Source organism: Pteropus vampyrus, unplaced genomic scaffold (assembly GCF_000151845.1).
Source record: "Pteropus vampyrus isolate Shadow unplaced genomic scaffold, Pvam_2.0 Scaffold390, whole genome shotgun sequence".
Classification (NCBI taxonomy): Eukaryota; Metazoa; Chordata; class Mammalia; order Chiroptera; family Pteropodidae; genus Pteropus; species Pteropus vampyrus.
In genome coordinates this window covers 181,852-190,976 of record NW_011889171.1, presented here as the reverse complement: position 1 = coordinate 190,976, position 9,125 = coordinate 181,852, and the positions used below count along the sequence as shown (strand labels likewise).

Below are 9,125 nucleotides of genomic sequence, written 5' to 3'. Positions count from 1 at the left end.
ATTTAACTACATAAAGACATTTTTATAATATATTAAGTGGGGAAAAAAACAAGATGCAATGCAATATATATGATATGATAAAAATGCATATATAATATACAAAGAAAAATAAACAAAAAATGGGAGGATATATACAAGAATGCTATTAGTGTTTTTATCTTTAAGTGATGAGATTATGTAGGGTATTTTTTAATTTCCTACTATCTGTATTTTGATATTTTTCCTAAATTTTATAAAATATACAGGTAGTGCTCTTCAAATCATTTTTTTTATAAAATAATTCTATTCCAAATGATTTTATTCTTTAGTGTTATCAAACTGAGCCCTCCTAATCATTTTTTAATATAATTTGGAATATCCAACAGTAATTAACAGAATCTTCAGGAGATCTGAGGTCTCTATGGAGATCCCAAATCAACAAAAGTAGTGTGAAGGCAGGGAAAGCATAAAATATGTAGTTAGGATATAAGTTGGGCTTTACTGCCTAATGAATGATTTTTCTTCTGAGGAATGGGATATAAGATAATAAAGGTAACTGCCTAGCAGAACTCTTTAAGGATTTATTTAGACAATTATATAAAATGCACATACAAATATAAAATGTCATATTGATGTTATCAGTATTGTCCTTCAGTCATTAAATAAGAACAAAGGAACAAAATTAGGCAATAGAAATGGCTAGTATTTATCTGATCTCTAGGTTCAGAAGGCCAATCTAAGCATTATACAAAGTCAGAAATTCATGGTTAAAAATATTTACCACAAGTCTACAGCCATGCTACCCTGAACAAGCATGATCCCATCTGATCTCGGAAGCTGAGCAGGGTCAGGCCTGGTTAGTACTTGGATGGGAGATCACCTAGGAAGACCAGGTGCTGTAGGCATAAAAAATAAAAAAATAAGAGATTGTAAACTAACAATGTCTTTGCTATCTGTGAGGTCAATCAAGGGTTGCCTCATGTAAAAAAATTATTTACCACAGGTATCATAGAAAAAGGGTTAAAATCTTTAATATAAAAGGATTTAAAATCAGTATGATTTGAACACTTCAGAAGAGTATTAGTCAGTTTTGCACAAGCAGTTGGTAAAAGAAGAATTACAAATAAAAATGATTTCAAAATCACTAGAAATGCAAAGAAGGAATATTTTAAAAATGAAGGTTTGCTTACTAGAATAATAATGTTTTAAATAATAACTCCTACTGACATTGTTAGAAACTGTTGTTTATAGTTTTCAGATTTTACTCAATAAGCATTTATTAATTTTGTAATGAGAAAAAATGCTTCCCAAAAAACACATTAACATACAATTTAAGTATAATGCAGCTACATACATACATTTGAATATAATACAGTAATGTATGATTTAAAAATCCTGAAAATTTTGCATATAATACAATTTTTTTACAAGTCTAATCATAGTGTAATTGAACAGGGAAACATACTTGAAGAAATCTCATGGAAAATCTATACATTAAACCAAATATAGTATTATAAAGCAAATTGTAATAATTATTACTTCATTTATCTTTACATAATAAGCATTATAAAAATATATATGTGTATTAATAGTAGTACAAATAAATATCTTGTATGATTGCATTTTCCCATATTATCTTTCCTAAGAATAAAGATCACTTGTAGTTACAATTATTCACTTAGCTTACTTTTGTTATTACAGATGCCTATCCAAGCCATTAAAATATAAATCAGCCTTTCATGGTGTTGATTTGAAAATCCAGTCAGCCATATGCACTGCAAAATGCATCTTTCCATCCAAAATTATTTGAAATATATTATCCTGAGAATTACTGGTCACATCATTAGACATTTTCTGGGTTACCTATCAATTAGCTATTGCGCTTTAGCTCTTAAATACATTTGGACTATTTCACACATCAAACCCCTTATAAGGGAAATTTGCCTTTTTTTCGACCTTTCTTTTACACTTAAATAAATGCAAAGCTTATATATCCTACACAGCATTCTAAGAGGCTTCAGAAGAAACTATCTCAGGACTGAGAGCTGGTATCCAGGTTGGTTTCCTAATTTCTTTCTGATAATGATAGTTATGATTTTCTATAGATATCAGGCTGGTGTCTACAATAGCTATCTTATTTCCCCAAACAGCAGACAGAACAGTGTCAGATAAACTCTTTACTCTGCCTCCTGCCAACGTATCTCTGCCCTCACCAAAGACACAGCGCTCTCCACCTGTCAGCCCTTGATGTCTGAGCTGAAACTGCCTACAAGGATACCAGTTAGTGCCAGTATGGCTGGTGGTGAACGTAAACACAACAGGCAGAAAAGCCAATGGTTTATTTCAAGGAATACAGTCTAAATGTACTGCACTTAAACAGACTTTCTATTTTAACTCAGATTTTTAGTGTACTTAAAACACTTCCCTCTATATTAAAATGATTTCTCATCACGAAAACATAGGATGATATATCCAATAACACCTTAATTGAGTGTACTGTCAACATTGTCATCACTGCCACCTTACTGTTACCAGCATTACCAGTGTAATGTAGGGAACCAGGCCTTGAGCTGGACACTCTCATAAACCTCATTTATACACATATGTGTATACATACAGAGTGCAAGGCACAAAATAGGAATGCAACAAGTGTTTTGTTGAAGTATTTCATTTGATTCTTATAAATCCTCTGTAACTATGTATTATTAAATTCATTTTACAACTGAGAAATATGAAGCAGAGAGGGATTAAGTAATCTGTCCAGGATCACACATTCTCTACATGGCTACATTCAGAATTAAAATCAGGGCTATCTCAGAAATTCCACTAGACTTTAACTTTCCTGTGGTATATTTGTATCTATTTCATCTAAGTCCCCCACATTACACTTTGTATGTTGCAGGTGCTCAATAAAAGTTAAATATCATCAAATTTATATGCACAAAAGATGCTCAACTTTATTTATCATAAGGGAAATGATAGCAGCTCATACCTGCTAGGATGTCTATAATTGAAAAGATAGACAAAAATAAGTTTTGAAAAGTATATAGAGAAACTGGAACATTTACACACTGCTGGTGGAAATGTAAAATGATGCAGCCACTTTGGAAAAGGTATGCCATTTCTTCATATTGTTAAATATACAGTTACCATATGACCTAATGATTCCATTTTAAAGAAATGAACTTCCACTCAGAGAGAAATGAAAACAAAAGTCCACACAAAAAAACTTAGTCAGTTAGTTTTCACTTAACATCCTCAATAGTTTCTATGATATCACATATAATTAAATAATTTTTCCATTGATGTAAACAAGAGTTAAATTCCTACAGCATCTCATCAGTGTTATAACAAAACAATATTTCATTATTCAAGGACCTGCTATACATGAATCTTATTATAATCTGTATTATAATAAGAGCCAAAATGTAGAATCAATCCAAATGTTCATCCCCTAATGTTAGAAACACAAAATATAGTATATCCATATAATGGGGCATTATTCAGACACAAAAAGGAGTGAAGTAATGATTCATGCTACAACATGGATAAACCTAGAAAACATAATGCTAAGTGAATAAAGCCAGACATGAAACGCATAAATCATATGATTACATTTATATGAAATATTCAGATGAGTCAAATATGTGGAGACAAAAAATAGATTAGCAGCTGTTTAGGTCTGGAGTGGGGGTGGGAGATGATGGGAGGATTGCTGGATGAAAGCTAAAGTTTAGGGTACCGAGTTTCTTTTGGGAGTTATGAAAGTGTTCTAAAAATGACTGTAGTGATGGTTGGACATGTCTGTGAATATACTAAAACCATCACTTTGAATAAATAGTACGATATGTGAATTTTATCTCAATAAATGTGTTATTTCTAAAGCAAGTGTTAGAATAATACACATACTATGAGCACACTATGCATATAATTTGTCCATGTGTTTACATATATGTATGTGTATTTGTATGTATGTTTGTTAATATAAGGCAAATTTATATCAAAGGCTTGCAGAAGGCATTGCATTTTTGTATTTCTTTAAAATCTAAAGATATTCAAAAGACACCTACTTATGTTGCAAGACACCCAAATGTGTAGATAAAATAATTGCCTTCAAAAGGATTGAGTAGGGGAAGAAATGAAAATACTATCTTTTAGGTGGCTGATATGGGCCATGTACCATGTAGGTACTTTACACACAGTGTTTTGCTTGGTAAATGAGTGATATAATAAAAATAAATAATGGAAAGAGAGGAGAAAATATATTTTTCTATTACATTTCTAATACTATACAAGGTAGAATCCTATAGTAGATAAAGCATAAACTGTGAGCTCAGACAGTTTAAAAAGTTTAAAATCTCAGTACTTGAGGTAACATCAGAAACATAGTGGAGTGAGAGATATCCCAGAACTCTCCCACTTAAAGAGCAATAACATGAAAAACTAAAACTCAACAAAAAAACCCAAACCACACACCAAAACATCTAAGTGTGGGATCTGCGCATAAGAGCTACTGCAGGTCAGAATTCTGGGAGTTGGGCAGAGGACTGAGAGAAACAAAAAAGCTGCCTCTATCAACTGGAGCTTCCTGCAGGAGGGGCAAGGGGGAAGGTACAGTGGGTTTCCTGAACAGCCCTGACTGACAGAATTGTGAGCTCCACGTGGACCGCGGCAGTGCCAGAGTTCAGGGCAAAAAGCAGAGTAGGGATGGCAGAGAAGCAGGGACAGAAGAGAAACAACAGTTGGTTATTACCAGCTGTGGTTGCAAAACATGAGACTGAGCCGCAGGTCCCCTCTTCCCATATCCTCCAAGACCGAACACCATGAGACATGGGGGAATCTGAGCAAATGCTACCGAAACTGTCACAAAAACTGACAGGGACTGACACTGTGGGTAGCAAGCATGATTGAATATTTATAAGGAAAAAAAAGGCATTATTAAGACTTTATGAACCAAGGATTCAAGAGGATTAGACACCACCTACTGTAAACCAAAAGAAAAATGCCTTCTTTGCAACAATCTAAAGAGAGAACTTTATATAATAAATCTTTCTGGAAAAAAATGCAAATTACAATTCCATTAATGCCCAGGTAGAGAAATAGTCCATTAAACACCATGAACAATCAAAGTGACAAGGCATCTCAGAAAGAAAGAGAAAAATCTCCAGAAAATAAGCTTAGAGATATAGAAATATGCAACTTAAATGACAAAGAATTCAGGATGGTACTTGTGAAAAAACACAATGATCTCCAAAACAATTCTTATCAACAATTTCAGGAACTGAAAATAACAACTGATGAGCAGAATGAGTTCTTTAGCAAAGAGATTAAAACCCTCAAAAAGAACCAAAGAGAAATTCCGGACATAAAGAACACACTGCAAAAGTTGAAAAATGAAATAGCAAGCTTGGGAAATAGAGTAGACCAAATGGAGGAAAGGATCAGTGATATTGAAGACAGAAATCTAGAAATAAATAAGAAGGAAAAAGAGAGAAAGTGAAGAATGAAAAAAAAAAGAAAGAAAGACAAATACAAGAACTAGCTGATATCATCAGGAGAGGGAACATAAGAATAATGGGCATTCTCAAAGGTGAGGAAAATGAACAGGAATTAGAAAGCATTTTCAGAAAAAATTAGTTGACAAGAATTTCCCAAATCTAAGGAATGAGCTGGAGCTTGGGATTCAAGAAGTGCAACTCCTGCTAAGAACAGAGCATAGTAAGCTTAAACAATAAGAAGAGATTTGCTATAACAAAATAGTAATGAACATTCAGCCGACAGGGACAAACTGAAACAACAATGAATGAAATGAGGAAGGTTAAAAGATCCAAATTTGCAAAGAGGAATGAAGATAAGACATGCACAGAAGAAAATGGACGACTGTATACATAAAACTATCCTTCACATATTCATAATAGTAACCACATGCCTAAGATTCAGAATTGAAATATATAATATTAAACAAGAAGGACCAAAGGGAAAGTCTACAAAACCCAACAAAAATTAAAAAAAAAAAAACAGGCACACAAGGACAAGGAAACAATGGAAACACCTAGCTACTAGACAGCAAAAGATAAAATGGCTATGAGAAGACCCCATATTTAAATAATCACCCTAAAAGTAGATGGACTGAACTTACCTATAAAAAAGCACAGGGCTGCAGAATGGATGAAAAAACAAAACCCAAAAATATGCTGCTTTCAGGGAACATATCACAGTTCTAAAGACAAATATAGACTCAAAGTGAAAAGCTGGAAAATGATATTTCAAGCAAATGACATTCAAAGATAAGAGGATGTAGTGGTACTAATATCGGATGAAATAGACCTCAAAATAAAAAAGGTAAAGAGAGATACTGAGGGACAAATCATGATGATAAAGGGAATCAAGCACCAATAAGATATAACACTTATTAATATCTATGCTCCCAATCAGGGAGCCCTGAAATATACAAAGCAATTACTAACAGAAGTAAGTCGAGAAACAGTCCAAAACACAATTATAATAGGGGAACTAAATACTCCACTATCAGATATGGACAGATCATCTAAACAGAAAATCAATAAAGAAATATCATCCTTAAATGACACATTAGATCAACTGGACATAATCGACATTGACAGAGCTTTTCACCCCCAAAACAGCTGCTTATACATTCTTCTCTAGTTCACGTAGAACATTCTCAAGAATTGACCATCTACTGGTTCACAGATATAGCCTCAACAAATAAAAAAGGGTTGAAATCATACCAACCATATTCTCTGATCATAATGCTTTGAAGCTAGAGAATGGCGGTAAAAATAAAGTGGGAAGAACCGCAAATACATGAAGATTAAACAACATGCTACTGAAGGATAACTGGGTCAGAGAAAGAATAAAAAGAGAGATCAAGAGATACATAGAAATGAATGATAATGATAGTACAACATATCAAAACTTTTGGGACATGGCAAAAGGGGTCATAAGAGGAAAGTTCATATCATTACAGGCCTATCTCCAAAATCAAGAACGAGCCCCAATAAACAACTTAATGCTTCATCTTAAAAATCTAGAAGAGGAAGAACAAATGAAGCCTAAAGTCATCAGATGGAAAGAAATAATAAAAATTAGAGTAGAAATAAATGAAATTGAAAACAAAAAATAATAGAGAAAATAAATGCAACAAAGAGCTGTTTCTTTGAGATGGTTAATAAAATTGAAAAAACCCTGGCTATATTCACCAAATAAAAAGAGAAAAGACACAAATAAACAAAATCAGGGATGAAAGGGGGGAAATTACAACAGACACTGCAGAAATACAAAGGATCGTGCAAGAATACTATGAAACGATAGATAACACCAAATTTAATAACCTAGAAGAAATGAACCAGTACTTAGAAAGATACAATCTTCCTAGACTGAATCAAGAACTGTAAAAAAAAGAAATGATGGTTCAGCAAAATGGAAATTGAAACAATCCTCAAAATGTACCAAAATAAAATTCCAGGAACAGATTGCTTCTCCAGTGAATTATTCCAAACATTTAAAGATTTAATACCTCTTCTCCTAAAACTCTTCCATAAAATCTAAGAGGAGGCAATACTTCTCAACTCATTTCATGAGGCGAATATTACTCTGATATCCAAATCTGGTAAAGATAACACAAAAAAACAGAAAACTACAGACCAATATCTCTCATGAACACAGATGCAAAATTTCTAAATATGATACTAGTGAACCGAATACAGCAAGATATTCAAAAGATTATACACCTCGATGAAGTGGATTTCATCTCAGGGGCACAAAGATGGTTGAACGCATTCAAATTGATTAATGTAAATGACCATATAAACAAATTAAAAAATAAGAATCATATGTTCATATCAATAGATGCAGAAAAAGCCTTCAACAAGTTACAGCTTCAATTTATGATCAAAACATTTAAGTCCTCCTCTTCCTCCTCCTCCTCCTCCTCTTTAACATAATAAAGGCCATCTATGATGAATCCTCAGCCAACATTATAATTAATAGTTAAAAAATTAAAACCTTCCCTCTATGATCAGGAACAAGACAAGGCTGTCCACTATCGCCTGTTATTTAATGAAACATTGGATATCCTATCGAGTAAAATCAAGCAAGAGAAAAATATAGAAGGCATCCAAATAGGATATGAAGAAGTCAAACTGTCACTATTTGAAGTTGACATAATTCTCTATGTAGAAAATTGTAAAGACTCCATAAGAACACTACTAGAAACAATAAACAAATATAGTAATGGTTCTGGATACAAAATCAATAATCAAAAATCCATAGCATTCCTACACTATACTAATGAAGTGGCGGAAAAAAAGTGTTAAAATAATTCCTTTTGCAATTGCAACAAGGAGAATAAAATACCTAGGAATAAATTTAGAGAAACATATGAAGGACCTATATATTCAAAACCATAAGACCCTATTAAGAGAAATCGAAGAAGATGCAAAGACATGGAAAGGTATTCTGTGTTCTTGAATTGGAAGAATCAACATAGTTAAAATGTCTTTACTACTTAAAGCATTATACGGATTTAATGAAATCCACATCAAAATCCCACCGGCATTTTTTAAAGAAATAGAACAAACAATCAGCAGATTTGTATGGAAGCGAAAAAGACCCCAAATTGCCAAATCCATCCTAAGAAAAGAGAATGAGGCTGGCAGCATAGGAAGAGATGAAATACTGCCATTTGTATGTATGTACCACAACTTCCTTACCTAATCATGTATCATAGGACACTTCTGTTAAATCCATGTCCTGGCCACTGTGAATAATGCTGCTATGAACATCAATGTGAAAATATCTTCTCAGATATCTTTTTTCAAGTCTTTGGGGTAAATACCCAGTAGAGTTATTGCTGGATCATATGGTAGATCAATTCTTAGTTTTTTGAGGAACCTCCATACTGTTTTCCATAGCGACTGTACCAACTTGCATTCCCACCAGCAGTGTATGAGGGTTCCTTTTACTCCGCATCCTCTCCAATATTTCTTATTACTTGCGCTGTTGATTATAGCTATCTTAACAGGTGTGAGATGGTATCTCACTGGGTTTCTGATGTGCATTTCCTAATAACTAGCGATGTTGAGCATATTTACAAATATTTGTTGGCCATTTGTATGTCCTCTATG

General features: G+C 33.2%; 1 pseudogene; it reads left to right on the top strand.

Moving 5' to 3' along the window:
* Positions 1 to 765: 765 nt before the first annotated feature.
* On the top strand, positions 766 to 884 carry LOC111731652 (annotated as a pseudogene).
* Positions 885 to 9,125: the final 8,241 nt, after the last annotated feature.